Genomic DNA, 18,190 nt, shown 5'->3' on the forward strand with positions numbered 1-18,190 from the left:
ATATACAGTGGGGCAAAAAAGTATTTAGTCAGCCACCAATTGTGCAAGTTCTCCCACTTAATAAGATGAGAGAGCCCTGTAATTTGCATCATAGGTACACTTCAACTATGACAGACAAAATGAGGAAAAAAAATCCAGAAGATCACATTGTAGGAATTTTAATGAATTTATTGTTCAGGGGCAGAACGACAGATTTTTACCTTGCCAGCTTCGGGATTCAATCTTGCAACCTTTCGGTTACTAGTCCAATGCTCTAACCTCTAGGCTACCTAATTAATACCCTCCTTGCCTGGTCTGTGAGTTTTGGTGGGTGGCCCTCTCTTGGCATGTTTGTTGTGGTGCCATATTCTTTCCATTTTTAATACTGGATTTAATGGTGCTTTGTGGGATGTTCAAAGTTTTGGATATTTTTTTATAATCAAACCCTGATCTGTACTTCTCCACAACTTTGTCGCTGACCTGTTTGGCGAGCTCCTTGGTCTTCATGGTGCTGCTTGCTTAGTGTTGCAGACTCTGGGTTCTTTCAGAACAGGTGTATATATACTGAGATCATGTGACACTTAGATTGCACACAGATGTACTTTATTTAACTAATTATGTGAGTTCTGAAGGTAATTGGTTGCACCAGATCTTATTTAGGGGCTTCATAGCAAAGGGGGTGAATACGTATGCATTTACATTTACATTTAAGTCATTTAGCAGACGCTCTTATCCAGAGCGACTTACAAATTGGTGCAAACACCTATGACAACCAGTGGAACAGCCACTTGCATCTAAATCTTGTTGGGGGAGAAGGGGGGTGAGAAGGATTACTTACCCATACTTACCCTATCCTAGGTATTCCTTGAAGAGGTGGGGTTTCAGGTGTCTCCGGAAGGTGGTGATTGACTCCGCTGTCCCGGTATTAGTAAACGTGAGGGAGTTTGTTCCACCATTGGGGGCCAGAGCAGCGAACAGTTTTGACTGGGCTGAGCAAGGGAACTGTACTTCCTCAGTGGTAGGGAGGCAAGAGCAGGCCAGAGGTGGATGAACGCAGTGCCCTTGTTTGGGTGTAGGGCCTGATCAGAGCCTGGAGGTACTGAGAGTATTAGTGCCGTATTAGTGAACCCCTCACAGCTCCGTGAACAAGGCGAGTGCACCATGGTCTTGTAGCGGATGCGAGCTTAGTGAACTGGAAGCCAGTGGAGAGAGTAAACGGATTAGTGAACAAGGAGTAAACAAGAGAGGTATTAGTGAACAAGGTATTAGTAAACGTGAACAAGAGAACTTGGGAAGGTTGAACACAAGATAAGTATTAGTAAACAGAACGGGCTGAACGTATTAGTAAACGTTCTGGATGAGTTGTAGAGGTTTAATGTAAACAAGAGAGGTATTAGTGAACAAGATAAGTATTAGTAAACAAGAGAGGTATTAGTGAACCACAAGATAAGTTTTAAACGAATGTGAACAAGATATATTTTTTGTCAAGTATTTTTTTGAAGTAATTTTTGAACAAGATAAATTTCACTTGAACAAGACTAATTTGTGACTATTTGAACAAGATAAGTATGTCCATTACATGAAATCAAGATAAGTATTAGTAAACAAATAAAAATCTATTTAAATTACAGGTTGTAATGCAACAAAATAGAAAATACGCCAAAGGGGAATGAATACTTTTGCAAGGCACTGTATTACAAGAGAGGTATTAGTGAACAAGATAAGTATTAGTAAACAAGAGAGGTATTAGTGAACAAGATAAGTATTAGTAAACAAGAGAGGTATTAGTGAACAAGATAAGTATTAGTAAACAAGAGAGGTATTAGTGAACAAGATAAGTATTAGTAAACAAGAGAGGTATTAGTGAACAAGATAAGTATTAGTAAACAAGAGAGGTATTAGTGAACAAGATAAGTATTAGTAAACAAGAAGGTATTAGTGAACAAGATAAGTATTAGTAAACAAGAGAGGTATTAGTGAACAAGATAAGTATTAGTGAACAAGAGATAAGTATTAGTGAACAAGATAAGTATTAGTAAACAAGCAAGGTATTAGTGAACAAGATAAGTATTAGTAAACAAAAGAGATATTAGTAAACAAAATATGTATTAGTAAACAAGAGAGATATTAGTAAACAAAATATGTATTAGTAAACACGAGACATATTTGTAAACAAGTAGGGGATTTAGTAAACAATAAATGTTTCATTAAACAAAAGGGGTATTAGTAAACAAGAGAGGTACTAGTAAACAATAGATTTATTGATAATGAAACACCTAAATGGCATATATTATTATTATTATTATTATTATTGATAATTTTCACACACTAAGTTCTTGACTCTCTTCATTGAACACGTTTTCTTAAGCAAGCATTTTGTAAACATGTGTGTAATGTACAGTATGTGCTTTTGCTCGTGCTTCCCCCGGGGATAAATTAATGTCTGAATAGTCCTGAATCTGATGGACAGTGAACGTTCTCCCTGATTGTCCTGGATGAAACTGCAAGTATATTATCATGCCTGCTCCAGGCTGCCCTTCATTACGCACACCTGTCACCATCATTACGCGCAGCAGCGCTCATTGGACTCACCTGGCCTCCTTCCCTTTGTTGATTGCCCCGTCTATAACTGTCTGCTCCCCCGTTTGTTCCCTGTGTCTGCATTGATGTCGTAATGTGTTCATGTCCAGACACTGTCTTGTCCTGTTCCATGTCCTTTGATATGAAATGTTCACACCCTGTACCTGCTTCTCGTCTCTACCAGCGTCTTCCCTTACATCTTTACATATTGACTTGAACAGGATGGAACTAACATGCTGACTAATCATCTGTATTATAGAGAGGGTCAATGGCTCGACACAGCAGATCACTCTGTAATAAGGACAGGGTCAATGGCTCGACACAACAGATCACTCTGTAATAAGGACAGGGTCAATGGCTCGACACAACAGATCACTCTGTAATAAGGACAGGGTCAATGGCTCGACACAGCAGATCACTCTGTAATAAGGACAGGGTCAATGGCTCGACACAGCAGATCACTCTGTATTATAGACAGGGTCAATGGCTTGACACAGCAGATCACTCTGTATTATAGAGAGGATCAATGGCTTGACACAGCAGATCAAAGAGGATCAATGGCTTGACACAGCAGATCACTCTGTATTATAGAGGATCAATGGCTTGACACAGCAGATCACTCTGTATTATAGAGAGGATCAATGGCTTGACACAGCAGATCCGTCTCTGTATTATAGAGAGAGTCAATGGCTCGACACAGCAGATCAGTCTCTGTATTATAGAGAGGGTCAATGGCTCGACACAGCAGATCAAAGAGGATCAATGGCTTGACACAGCAGATCACTCTGTATTATAGAGGATCAATGGCTTGACACAGCAGATCACTCTGTATTATAGAGAGGATCAATGGCTTGACACAGCAGATCACTCTGTATTATAGAGAGGATCAATGGCTTGACACAGCAGATCACTCTGTATTATAGAGGATCAATGGCTTGACACAGCAGATCACTCTGTATTATAGAGAGGGTCAATGGCTTGACACAGCAGATCACTCTGTATTATAGAGAGGGTCAATGGCTCGACACAGCAGATCACTCTGTATTATAGAGAGGGTCAATGGCTCGACACAGCAGATCACTCTGTATTATAGAGGGATCAATGGCTTGACACAGCAGATCACTCTGTATTATAGAGGATCAATGGCTTGACACAGCAGATCACTCTGTATTATAGAGAGGGTCAATGGCTTGACACAGCAGATCACTCTGTATTATAGAGAGGGTCAATGGCTCGACACAGCAGATCACTCTGTATTATAGAGAGGGTCAATGGCTCGACACAGCAGAATAGAGAGGGTCAATGGCTTGACACAGCAGATCACTCTGTATTATAGAGAGGATCAATGGCTTGACACAGCAGATCAAAGAGGATCAATGGCTTGACACAGCAGATCACTCTGTATTATAGAGGATCAATGGCTTGACACAGCAGATCCTCTATATTATAGAGAGGGTCAATGGCTCGACACATCAATGTCTCTGTATTTGACACAGCAGATCAGTCTCTGTATTATAGAGTATTATAGGGTCAATGGCTTGACACAGCAGATCAGTCTCTGTATTATAGAGGATCAAGGGTCAATGGATCAATGGCTTGACACAGCAGATCACTCTGTATTATAGAGAGGGTCAATGGCTCGACACAGCAGATCACTCTGTATTATAGAGAGGGTCAATGGCTCGACACAGCAGATCACTCTGTAATAAGGACAGGGTCAATGCCATGACACAGCAGATCACTCTGTATTATAGAGAGGGTCAATGGCTTGACACAGCAGATCAGTATCTGTATTATAGAGAGGGTCAATGGCTTGACACAGCAGATCACTCTGTATTATAGAGAGGAGATAACATTATGATCTGATCAATAGCAATTTGGTGGCCAAACACTCTTTTTCTGCACCCTGAGTAAACACAAGTGGAGGGCAACACTAAATCTAATGGACCTGTCTGTCGTTCTGACTGCTCTGTCTGGCTGACTGTTTGTCTAATTCGCTTTCTCTCTCTCCCACTATCTTTTTCTCTCTCTTTCAGTAGGGCGAAGGATCTTCACCTCTTCTCCTTCTCCTCCTTCGCCCGCACATCCATAATGCCATCCTGTCCTCAATTAAGCATTCTTGTCTCACATCTTTCTCAATCCATTATTAATATTTGGTATTCCTTTCCATTACATACATGATCCTAGACAGCCAGATATATCACAGCCCTGCTGGGATTGCTAAAGACCTACAGGGTCGTACAGCTACAGTGTCAACAACCCTCCAGCTGGAGGAACACACAGATCTACACTAGCTCCTACTGTATGATATCTACCCACACATGACTATTTTCGTCGAGAGAGAGAGAGAGTTATCTCCACCCTGCTACCACGAAAAGACTTCCACCCTGCCACAATACAGCGGGTAAACACAGGTATTTCCCGTGACTGTGCCTCAAAACCAAATGTTTTCCTGGCCCACCACTCCACCCTGGACTTGAACAGCCTCTATGACCAGGTCCACCTCTACAAGGCAGCAGTGCCCACCACTCCACCCTGGACTTGAACAGCCTCTATGACCAGGTCCACCTCTACAAGGCAGCAGTGCCCACCTTTGCCAGGACTCTAAAGGACATCGCTCTCAAACGTATCCCCAACACTTCACACAGGAGCAACAGATCAATAGACACCCCACCCAGACCAGCGAGACACCCTCACAGATCTGCAGGACCCCCCCCTGGACCTACACATAGAGGACCCACGCCAAGAGGAATTACATCCAGACCACAGTACACCCAGACACATCCACACCCCCACCCCAACCAATCAACACCCCCCCACGTCAACCATGCCCACACCCCATTTAGGCCCCCTCAGATCAGACCTATGCCACTCCTGCCCACCCCATGCACCCCAACCCCGCAAAGAGGGCCTCAACATGGAAGCCACACATACGCCCAGGTAGTGAGCGGGCAAACAGTCCCAACCCCCACTCTCACACTCGCCCAAGCCAATGGCATGTACCAGATGCTCAGCAGGCCCTGCTCACACTTACTGGCCTGAGGCCAAACCACGACCAACAACATTGGACACTCTATGGAACAAAAAGCCTTCACTATATTATCCTGGAATATCCAAAGCCTGAGGTCATCTGCCTTTGGCCTAAAGAGCAGAAACCCGGACTTCACCAAAGAAATCGGTAATACAGACATTGTCATCCTGCAAGAAAACTGATATAGAGGAGATGGACCCACTGGTTGCCCTCTAGGTTACAGAGAGCTGGTAGTCCCATCCACCAAACTACCAGGTGTAAACAGGGAAGGGACTCAGGGGGTATGCTAATTTGGTATAGAGCAGACCTAACTCACTCCATTAAATTAATCAAAACAGGAACATTCTACATTTGGCTAGAAATTCAAAGGGAAATTATCCTAACAGAGAAAAATGTCCTCCTGTGTGCTACCTATATCCCCCCACTAGAATCCCCATATTTTAATGAAGACAGCTTTTCCATCCTGGAGGGCGAAATCAATAATTTCCAGGCCCAGGGACATGTACTAGTCTGTGGCGACCTAAATGCCAGAACCGGACAAGAACCTGACACCCTCAGCACACAGGGGGACAAACATCTGCCTGGAGGTGAGAGCATCCCCTCCCACATATGCCCCCTAGGCACAACTATGACAACATAACCAACAAAAACGGGTCACAACTCCTGTAGCTCTGTCGCACGCTGGGAATGTACATAGTCAACGGTAGGCTTCGAGGGGACTCCTATGGTAGCTACACCTATAGCTCATCTCTTGGCAGTAGTACTGTAGACTACTTTATCACTGACCTCAACCCAGAGTCTCTCAGAGCGTTCACAGTCAGCCCACTGACACCCCTATCAGACCACAGCAAAATCACAGTCTACTTAAACAGAGCAATACTCAATCATGAGGCATCAAAGCCAAAGGAACTGAGTAAAATTAAGAAATGCTATAGATGGAAGGAATGCAGTTTGGAAACCTACCAAAAAACAATTAGGCAACAACAAATTCAATCCCTTTTAGACAATTTCCTGGGTAAAACTTTCCACTGTAATAGTGAAGGTGTAAACTTGGCAGTAGAAAATCTTAACAGTATATTTGACCTCTCAGCTTCCCTATCAAATCTAAAAATCTCAAATAGAAAACCGAAGAAAATTAACAATAATGACAAATGGTTTGATGAAGAATGCAAAAATCTTAGAAAGAAATTGAGAAACCTGTCCAACCAAAAACATAGAGACCCGGAAAACCTGAGTCTACGCCTTCACTATGGTGAATCACTAAAACAATACAGAAATACACTACAGAAAAAGAAGGAACAGCATTACAAAACTCAGCTCAATGCAATTGAAGAATCCATAGACTCTAACCACTTCTGGGAAAATTGGAAAACACTAAACAAACAACAACACAAAGAATTATCTATCCAAAATGGAGATGTATGGGTAAACCACTTCTCCAATCTTTTTGGCTCTATAACAAAGAATAAAGAGCAAAAACATATACATGATCAAATACAGATCTTAGAATCAACTATTAAAGACTACCAGAACCCACTGGATTCTCCAATTACATTGAATGAGTTACAGGACAAAATAAAAACCCTCCAACCCCAAAATTCCTGTGGTGTTGATGGTATCCTCAATGAAATGATCAAATATACAGACAACAAATTCCAATTGGCTATATTAAAACTCTTTAACATCATACTAAGCTCTGGCATCTTCCCCAATATTTGGAACCAAGGACTGATCACCCCAATCCACAAAAGTGGAGACAAATTTGACCCCAATAACTACCGTGGAATATGTGTCAACAGTAACCTTGGGAAAATCCTCTGCATTATTATTAACAGCAGACTCGTACATTTCCTCAATGAAAACAATGTACTGAGCAAATGTCAAATGGACTTTTTACCAAATTACCGTACAACAGACCATGTATTCAGGTGCCATGGTCCCAGCTTTGATGCACCTGTACTGACCTCGCCTTCTGGAAGATAGCGGGGTGAACAGGCAGTGGCTCGGGTGGTTGATGTCCTTGATGATCTTTATGGCCTTCCTGTAACATCGGGTGGTGTAGGTGTCCTGGAGGGCAGGTAGTTTTCCCCCGGTGATGCGTTGTGCAGACCTCACTACCCTCTGAGAGCCTTACGGTTGAGGGCGGAGCAGTTGCCGTAGCAAGCGGTGATACAGCCCACCAGGATGCTCTCGATTGTGCATCTGTAGAAGTTTGTGAGTGCTTTTGGTGACAAGCCGAATTTCTTCAGCCTCCTGAGGTTGAAGAGGCGCTGCTGCGCCTTCTTCACGACGCTGTCCGTGTGAGTTGACCATTTCAGTTTGTCTGTGATGTGTATGCCGAGGAACTTAAAACTTGCTACCCTCTCCACTACTGTTCCATCGATGTGGATAGGGGGTGTTCCCTCTGCTGTTTCCTGAAGTCCACAATCATCTTCTTAGTTTTGTTGACGTTGAGTGTGAGGTTATTTTTCTGACACGACACTCCGAGGGCCCTCACCTCCTCCCTGTAGGCCGTCTCGTCGTTGTTGGTAATCAAGCCTACCACTGTTGTGTCGTCCGCAAACTTGATGATTGAGTTGGAGGCGTGCGTGGCCACGCAGTCGTGGGTGAACAGGGAGTACAGGAGAGGGCTCGGAACGCACCCTTGTGGGGCCCCCGTGTTGAGGATCAGCGGGGAGGAGATGTTGTTGCCTACCCTCACCACCTGGGGGCGGCCCGTCAGGAAGTCCAGTACCCAGTTGCATAGGGCGGGGTCGAGACCCAGGGTCTCGAGCTTGATGACGAGCTTGGAGGGTACTATGGTGTTGAATGCCGAGCTGTAGTCGATGAACAGCATTCTCACATAGGTATTCCTCTTGTCCAGGTGGGTTAGGGCAGTGTGCAGTGTGGTTGAGATTGCATCGTCTGTGGACCTATTTGGGCGGTAAGCAAATTGGAGTGGGTCTAGGGTGTCAGGTAGGGTGGAGGTGATATGGTCCTTGACTAGTCTCTCAAAGCACTTCATGATGACGGAAGTGAGTGCTACGGGCGGTAGTCGTTTAGCTCAGTTACCTTAGCTTTCTTGGGAACAGGAACAATGGTGGCCCTCTTGAAGCATGTGGGAACAGCAGACTGGTATAGGGATTGATTGAATATGTCCGTAAACACACCGGCCAGCTGGTCTGCGCATGCTCTGAGGGCGCGGCTGGGGATGCCGTCTGGGCCTGCAGCCTTGCGAGGGTTAACACGTTTAAATGTCTTACTCACCTCGGCTGCAGTGAAGGAGAGACCGCATGTTTTCGTTGCAGGCCGTGTCAGTGGCACTGTATTGTCCTCAAAGCGGGCAAAAAAGTTATTTAGTCTGCCTGGGAGCAAGACATCCTGGTCCGTGACTGGGCTGGGTTTCTTCTTGTAGTCTGTGATTGACTGTAGACCCTGCCACATGCCTCTTGTGTCTGAGCCGTTGAATTGAGATTCTACTTTGTCTCTGTACTGACGCTTAGCTTGTTTAATAGCCTTGCGGAGGGAATAGCTGCATTGTTTATATTCGGTCATGTTACCAGACACCTTGCCCTGATTAAAAGCAGTGGTTCGCGCTTTCAGTTTCACGCGAATGCTGCCATCAATCCACGGTTTCTGGTTAGGGAATGTTTTTATCGTTGCTATGGGAACGACGATCTTCAAGGCACGTTCTAATGAACTCGCACACCGAATCAGCGTATTCGTCAATATTTTTATCTGACGCAATACGAAACTTGTCCCAGTCCACGTGATGGAAGCAGTCTTGGAGTGTGGAGTCAGCTTGGTCGGACCAGCGTTGGACAGACCTCAGCGTGGGAGCCTCTTGTTTAAGTTTCTGTCTGTAGGCAGGGATCAACAAAATGGAGTCGTGGTCAGCTTTTCCGAAAGGGGGGCGGGGCAGGGCCTTATATGCGTCGCGGAAGTTAGAGTAACAATGATCCAAGGTTTTACCACCCCTGGTTGCGCAATCGATATGCTGATAAAATTTAGGGAGTCTTGTTTTCAGATTAGCTTTGTTAAAATCCCCAGCTACAATGAATGCAGCCTCCGGATAAATGGTTTCCAGTTTGCAAAGAGTTAAATAAAGTTCGTTCAGAGCCATCGATGTGTCTGCTTGGGGGGGATATATACGGCTGTGATTATAATCGAAGAGAATTCTCTTGGTAGATAATGCGGTCTACATTTGATTGTGAGGAATTCTAAATCAGGTGAACAGAAGGATTTGAGTTCCTGTATGTTTCTTTCATCACACCATTAGCCATAAGGCATACGCCCCCGCCACTCTTCTTACCAGAAAGATGTTTGTTTCTGTCGGCGCGATGCGTGGAGAAACCCGTTGGCTGCACCGCCCCGGATAGCGTCTTCCCAGTGAGCCATTTTTCCGTGAAGCAGAGGACGTTACGGTCTCTGATGTCCCTCTGGAATGCTACCCTTTCATCAACCTTGTTGTCAAGAGACTGGACATTGGCAAGAAGAATGCTAGGGAGTGGTGCGCGATGTGCCCGTGTCCGGAGTCTGACCAGAAGACCGCTACGTTTCCCTCTTTTACGAAGTCGTTTTTTTGGGGGGGTCGCTGCATGGAATCAATTCCGTTGACCTATTTGTAAGGCAGAACACAGGATCCGCGTCGCGGAAAACATATTCTTGGTCGTACTGATGGTGAGTTGACGCTGATCTTATATTCAGTAGTTCTTCTCGACTGTATGTAATGAAACCTAAGATGACCTGGGGTACTAATGTAAGAAATAACACGTAAAAAAAAAAAAAAATGCATAGTTTCCTAGGAACGCGAAGCGAGGCGGCCATCTCTGTCAGCGCCGGAAGACTCATGATGTTGGTGTTTGTGTCTATTTATTGTATATAACATGAAAGAGTAAAGATGAAACTATTTGTGAAATGATTGGCCCCCATGAGTACCGACATGATCTGGCGTCATGGAACCGCCTTTCTTATTGTTACGAATAAAACTCCCACCTGAGGAAATCCTCGTCAGACCATGCATACCTCGGTGTAAATTGGGGTGGCACAGGTTTGAGTATCAAGAATAAGCAAACCCACAGCGTGAGCTGTGATTGTGAATATTTATCAAATTCCTAACCATACCACATGGAGCATTGGCTACAGGGCTGGAAATGGTTCAACTCTGAGACTATCGATCCCTACAGAATAAGACCAAATCTTAGATACGGATTAATAGTCTGCAGCTAGAGATTATGTCAACCTGGGACGAGAATACCGACAACAGCCGAAACATATATTATAGGAGAACATTTCTGAATGGTACTCTGAAGTATCCATTCTAACCATGAAATATGTTGATCTTCAGGTAAACAGAAAGAGAGAGAGAGACTCGGATGAACTCTCCAGCAGACGGACCGGATTCCAACAGAGAAGATCACAACGACACATGGGCGTAAATATATATTGATTGCAATTATTCCCGAATGATTGAGCGTTCATGTGCAAAGGATTAGCATTTCAATAAAATTAATAATTAATGAATTAATTAATGAATTGTCTTTCCTGCTCTTTCTCAGTCCACACCCCCTTTCCAGTACACACCCACTTCCCTTTGTCCACCAAGCCGTCATATCGGCTTAGCCCACTAGGGCTATCCTTGTTAGTAACCAATAGCTACTGTTTGTTTGTTTATGCATTTCTGTGATTATTCAGTTAGTTAGTAAATAAATGATAAGCCAATTGGTGTATGGATGGTTCATGGTTCGTGCAGATAACCAACAATTCTACGATGTTTGAAATGAAATAGAAGATTAATTGATCAGATATTAAAATATCTGAAGAGTTATATTCGGAAAATTATAACTTTATAATCTGAAGATTTTCTGTGGTGCCCCAACTTCCTAGTTAATTACATTTACAGTGCCTTGCGAAAGTATTCGGCCCCCTTGAACTTTGCGACCTTTTGCCACATTTCAGGCTTCAAACATAAAGATATAAAACTGTATTTTTTTGTGAAGAATCAACAACAAGTGGGACACAATCATGAAGTGGAACGACATTTATTGGATATTTCAAACTTTTTTAACAAATCAAAAACTGAAAAATTGGGCGTGCAAAATTATTCAGCCCCTTAAGTTAATACTTTGTAGCGCCACCTTTTGCTGCGATATGATTAGTTTAATCACGTAATAATAATTACGGAGAATTGATTTGATAAAATAACACTCTTTTAATGACAAAGACAAAGACCAAGCAGGTTTTTAATGCAAAGTATAAATGAAAGAAAAACTGAAATATCACATTTACTCAGTACTTTATTGAAGAACCTTTGGCAGCGATCACAGCCTAAAGTCTTCTTGGGTGTGACGCTACAATCTTCGATGAACTGAATTTGGAGAGTTTCTCCCATTCTTCTCTGCAGACCCGCTCAACCTCTGTCAGGTTGGATGGGTAGCATCGCTGCACAGGCTCTGGCTGGGCCACTCAAGGACATTCAGAGACTTGTCCCAATGCCACTCCTGCGTTGTCTTGGCTGTGTGCTTAGGGTTGTTTTCCTGTTGGAAGTTTAACCTTCGCCACAGTCTGAGGTCCTGAGTGCTTTGGAGCAGGTTTTCATCAAGGATATCTCTGTACTTATCTCCATTAATCTTTCCCTTGATCCTGACTAGTCTCCCAGTCCCTGCCGCTGAAAACATCCCGACAGCATGATGCTGCCACCACCACACTTCATCCCGTGGGGATGGTGCCAGGTTTCCTCCAGATGTGACGCTTGGCAATCAGGCCAAAGAGTTCAATCTTGGTTTCATCAGAGCAGAGAATCTTGTTTTGTCATGGTCTGAGAGTCCTTTAGGTGTCTTTTGGCAAACTCCGAGTGGGCTGTCATGTGCCTTTTACTGGGGAGTGGCTTCCGTCTGGCCACTCTACCACGTATGCCTGATTGGTGGAGTGCTGCAGAGATGGTTGTCCTTCTGGAAGGTTTTTCCATCTCCACAGAGGAACTCTAGAGCTTTGTCAGAGTGACCATCCTCGGTCACCTCCCTGACCAAAACCTTTCTCCCCCTTATGGACTCTTCCTAGAGCTGGCTCAGTTTGGCCAGCTGGCCAGCTCTAGGAAGAGTCTTGGTGTTTCCAAACTTCTTCAATTTAAGAATGATGTAGGCCACTGTGTTCTTGGTGACCTTCAATGCTGCAGAAATGTGTTGGTACCCTACCCCAGATATGTGCCTCGACACAATCCTGTCTCGGAGCTCCACAGACAATTCCTTCAACCTCATGGCTTGGTTTTTGCTCTGACATGCATTGTCAACTGTGCGACCTTAACAAGAGAGCTGTGTGCCTTTCCAAATCAAGTGGCGTAAAGGTGCGACGTCTCCTGAAGGTTCGACCTCGGGGCAGGGGATTCCAGTACCCGGTTGACTTGGAGGTTTATGGCCCAAAGGAGAGGTGCTGGGTCTCGGCTAGGGACATCCTGGTCCCAGTCCTCATCTCTGAGTTCCAACGCCAGCATCCCGCTCAACCAGGTATGCACCCAGGTAGGACGCCAGGTGGTGTCCTTAGAGAGGGGAGTTCTGTCACTCCCTGATCTGTTTCACCTTCGCTTGTCTCCACCCCCTCCAGGTGTCGCTCATCTTCTCCATTATCCCCTGGGTACTTATACCTGTGTTTTCTGTCTGTCTGTGCCAGTTTGTTTTGTTCATTCATACCTACCAGCGTTTTCCCTTGCTCCTGTCTTTGCTAAATTCCGTGTTTTGTAGTTTCCCGGGTTTTGACCATTCCTGCCTGCCCTGAGCCTGCCCTGAGCCTGCCCTGAGCCTGCCCTGAGCCTGCCTGCCTGCCGGCCTGTACCTTTGCCTCTACTCTTGATTACTAACCTCTGACTTACCTGACCCTGAGCCCGCCTGCTGTTCCTTTCACCCTTGCTGGATTATTGACCCCTGCCTGCCTTGACCTATCGTTTCCCATTTAAAGAATAAACTTTAGTTTCTTAAACATTGTCTGCACCTGGATCATTGCTGAAACGTGATACTCTGCTACATCTAAGTGGTGAAAGTGCCAAACTTTCAAATCAAATCTACACACAGTATATTGTTTCGTGTGCTTCTGAAAGCGACTCCAAAATCAGCCATCATGAAAGCATTGTGATTGAAACATACAAGAGCAATATAAACGTTCTGCTATCTCTATCCTCTTTTCTCTTCAAAGAAGCTCTGGTTCATTAGACACGGATCTCTCTCTGCGTTGGATAATTGTGGTCAGTTCCTCAGTTATACCGCTGCGGCTTCTGATGAGGAAAATTAATATTTTTCTCAGTAAGACTTGAAAAGACATGTCAAACCAAGGTCAAGTAAATAACCTGAAGTAGCATTTATCTTAATTATGATAATTTGTAGCTCTCATACCTCTGGGAATAACCCCCGGTTCTAACTTATTCTGATTTTGTAAAGAAATGTTTTTTGCCAAAAAAACATTTAGAGTTGTCAGTGCAGTGAGGCAAGGACATATTGTGAGCTAAAATACTTTGGTCTGACCTTTAAAATGGTCATAATTTCAAGTCAAGCACATGAAAGAGGTGCTCGCTTGCTCTCGCTCTCTTGCTATAGCTCTCTCGCTCTGTCTCTCTCTCTCGCGCTCTCACTCTCGCACTCTCTCTTGCTTTCTCTCTCTCTTGCTCTCCCTCTCTCTTTTGCTCTCTTAATCATCAATAAGGGTTGTATTTACAATGGTGTTTGTTCACTGGTTGTCCTTTTCTTGTGGCAACAGGTTAAAAAACTTGCTGCTGTGATTTTACACTGTGGCACTTCACCCGGTAGATATGGGAGTTTCTCAAAAGTGGGTTTGTTTTGGAATTCTTTGTGGATCTTGGTAATCTGGAAAATCTGGGAAATATGTGCCACTAATATGGTCATACATTTGTTAGGAAGTGCAGCTCAGTTTCCACCTCATTTTGTGGGCAGTGTGCACATAACCTGCTTTCTATTGAGAGCCAGGTCTGCCTACGGCGTCATTTCTCAATAGCAAGGTTTATGCTCACTGAGTCTGTACATAGTCAAAGCTTTTCTTCATTTTGTGTCAGTCACAGTGGTCAGGTATTCTGCCACTGTGTACTCTCTGCTGAGGGCCAAATAGCATTCTAATTTGCTCTGTTTTTTTTTGTTAATTACTTGATACATTGGAAATATATATATATATATATATTTTTTTTTTTTTCTCGGGATTTGGTTGGGTCTAATTGTGTTGCTGTGCTCAGTGGGGTCTGTTTGTGTTTGTGAAGAGAGCCCCAGGACCAGCTTTCTTAGGGGACTCTTCTTCAGGTTCATCTCTCTGTATGTGTTGGCTTTGTTATGGAAGGTTTGGGAATTGCTTCCTTTTTGGTGGTTGTTGAATTTACTGTCTCTTTTGTGGATTTTTAATAATTAGCAGGTATCTGCCTAATTCTGCTCTGCATGCATTATTTGGTGTTTTACACACTGACATAGAAACTGAATTGAAAAGCTACATGTGGGTACCAGCAATGTTCAACAGTATGATGTGATAGCTCAACCTACATGATCTATTGTCTCCATGGTGTGCTTTGTAATACATAATGTGTAGTAATAATACATAATAACCCTGAAGGGAATATGCTACGGATATTATTGACTAGGTGGGTCCAGCCCTGAATGCTGATTGGTTAAAACAGCATTCCAGCCGGTGTCTATTCCGCAAGTTACCACCGGCTAAATCTATGACATTAAAATGCCTATTTACTCTGTTCCGTCTGACTCAGCAATCCACTGTCTCATCAGCCCAGCCAGGCAATTTATAAACATGATCTCCACTATTTATTAGATAGGGAGAGCTACAGCCAGGTCACCCGTGATACAAGTCAGTATTCAAAGTCCATCCGTGTCTGAGGATGTCGGGAGATGACCTGGAAACCAGCCACTAGGGGCAACAGTGAACACTGTTTTCTTCAAGTAGGTTTAGTTTTTTCTAGGGCGCTGTGGACAGTGTCGTGTCCTTGGCTATGCCGGATTAAGTGATATGACATGCTATGCTATAAAATAATTTCTCCCTAATATTGATTGAGCTAATCATGTAAATGTAATTAACTAGAGAGTCGGGGCACCACAAAATAATATTTATAGAGCTGTTATCTTCCGAAATAAACTCTTAAAGACCTAGTAATATTTTACATCAATAGCAGTCAATATTAATCGTCATCTTAATTCAGTCTCATCTGAAAGTTGAAAATTCTTGGTTATCTGCACAAACCCTGGCTATCAAGTTGAATCAGCAATGCAAAATTGGGTTTAATCATTTATTTACTAAACACCTAACTAATCACACAGAATTACACATACACATAATTAAATCATAACTTGATTACAAATTACGTCATAAAGGAAAACGTCCCGAGCGGGCGGAACAGATATGACAGCTTGTTACACAAAAGAAAAGGGGCTGGGTTTGAGTGAAAGAGCGGGAAGACTGAGGAACAAAGGGCGAAGCTGTGCTATCGTAAATACAGTATCTTATGCATCCTAAATTACCGCCCATTTTGGAAAAGGAAAATGCAATAAATATTTACTCTGAGCTGCGCTTCGGTAGGTTGGTGGTAGATGGAAGTTGCCCAACCGAGTCCTTTGAAGAATGTCTCTGGTTGTCAATTGGGTACGTTGTAGTAACGTCGTTTTGTGGTAGACGGGATACTCTGTCTGTTCCTTCCTAACCCTCGTTTGCAGCGGCTGTTGCTAACTCAACGGCTAGGAGGTATCACTTCTGTAGTGAATAAGAGTTCAAAGTTCATACCATTCGCAACCAAAGCTCACGCTGATGTTGGCTTCGTTCTGTAGTTATTATCTGAACCATTCTGACATCGGAACGTCGTCCTCACATCCTTGGAACAGGAGGTTATATTGTCGTCAAGGCTTTATATAGGAAGGGAGAGGGGGGCGTGTTTGAAAAGTTTTATAGCCCATGTCCCTTCACAGGGGCGTGTCACTGATTGAGCAGAGCCCCATCTTATGAAAACCCAAGTCTCACATTTTAGAAGCTAAAATCACATTTCATCCCATCACGAAACATTTCATATTCAAACATTTAAATTGAACAACAATTCCATGTGAATCCGGTAACTCTGATGTGTAGACTTTCCACTGTAGAGTTTATGTCATCTTATCATTGATGAGAATGTCTCAGATGACAACCGAACTGACATCATATTCATTAAGTACCACTGCCTATGTTCAATGGGTCGGATCACCAGAATATAGTTCATTTCCCCCCACCTTCTGATGTTCCCAGAATCTCTATGTTAACCAAGGGTTTTGCAAATGTAACATCAGTAGAGTAGAGAGAGGAAAAAGGGGGGAAGAGGTATTTATGACTGACATAAACCTACCCCCAGGCCAACGTCATGACAACAGTGATAGTGGATGGGCGTAAGTATCTGCCTCTGATTCCGAAGGTTGCAAGTTTGAATCCAGCGATATACAGTTGTTTTTGACATGTTTATTTTAAGCCTATACCAAACCTAAACCCTTACCATAACCATTTGGAGTTATTGCCCAACCATTTAAGAAACATGGATGAATGTCTAATTCTGATGTGAGACTGTGAGAGCTAGTTGACTTTACCAGGCTAGATGAGGCATCCTTACATTTGTTCAAAGTCATAGTGCTCTGTCATACCTCAACACAAGGTGTACTCTAAAAGATGACAGGTCACGTGGAGAGTAAAATGTGTGCGTGTGTGTGTTTGTGTGTGTGTGTTTGTGTGCGTGTGTTTGTGTGTGTGTGTTTGTGTGTGTGTGTTTGTGTGTGTGTGAGATCAGACTAGAACTGGAGGACCCGAGGTGGAGTTAGGAGTGTATAGTACCATACACATCAGACTAGAACTGGAGGACCCGAGGTTGAGTTAGGAGTGTACAGTATCATACACATTAGACTAGAACTGGATAACCTGACATAGAGTTAGGAGTGTACAGTACCATACACATTAGACTAGAACTGGAGAACCTGAGGTAGAATTAGGAGTGTACAGTACCATACACATCAGACTAGAACTGGAGAACCCGAGGTTGAGTTAGGAGTGTACAGTACCATACACATTAGACTAGAACTGGAGAACCTGAGATAGAGTTAGGAGTGTATAGTACCATACACATCAGACTAGAACTGGAGAACCTGAGGTAGAATTAGGAGTGTACAGTACCATACACATCAGACTAGAACTGGAGAACCTGAGGTAGAGTTAGGAGTGTATAGTACCATACACATCAGACTAGAACTGGAGAACCTGAGGTAGAGTTAGGAGTGTACAGTACCATACACATCAGACTAGAACTGGAGAACCTGAGGTAGAGTTAGGAGTGTATAGTACCATACACATCAGACTAGAACTGGAGAACCTGAGGTAGAGTTAGGAGTGTATAGTACCATACATATCAGACTAGAACTGGAGAACCTGAGATAGAGTTAGGAGTGTACAGTACCATACACATCAGACTAGAACTGGAGAACCTGAGGTAGAGTTAGGAGTGTATAGTACCATACACATCAGACTAGGACTGAAACGACTTTACCCTGTACACTGCGGCCGTTTCCCATGTCCATGGTCCAGATGCTATTTAAAGCCGAGAACACTGGGCTGGAGTGG

Source organism: Oncorhynchus keta, chromosome 35 (genome assembly GCF_023373465.1).
Source record: "Oncorhynchus keta strain PuntledgeMale-10-30-2019 chromosome 35, Oket_V2, whole genome shotgun sequence".
Lineage (NCBI taxonomy): Eukaryota > Metazoa > Chordata > Actinopteri > Salmoniformes > Salmonidae > Oncorhynchus > Oncorhynchus keta.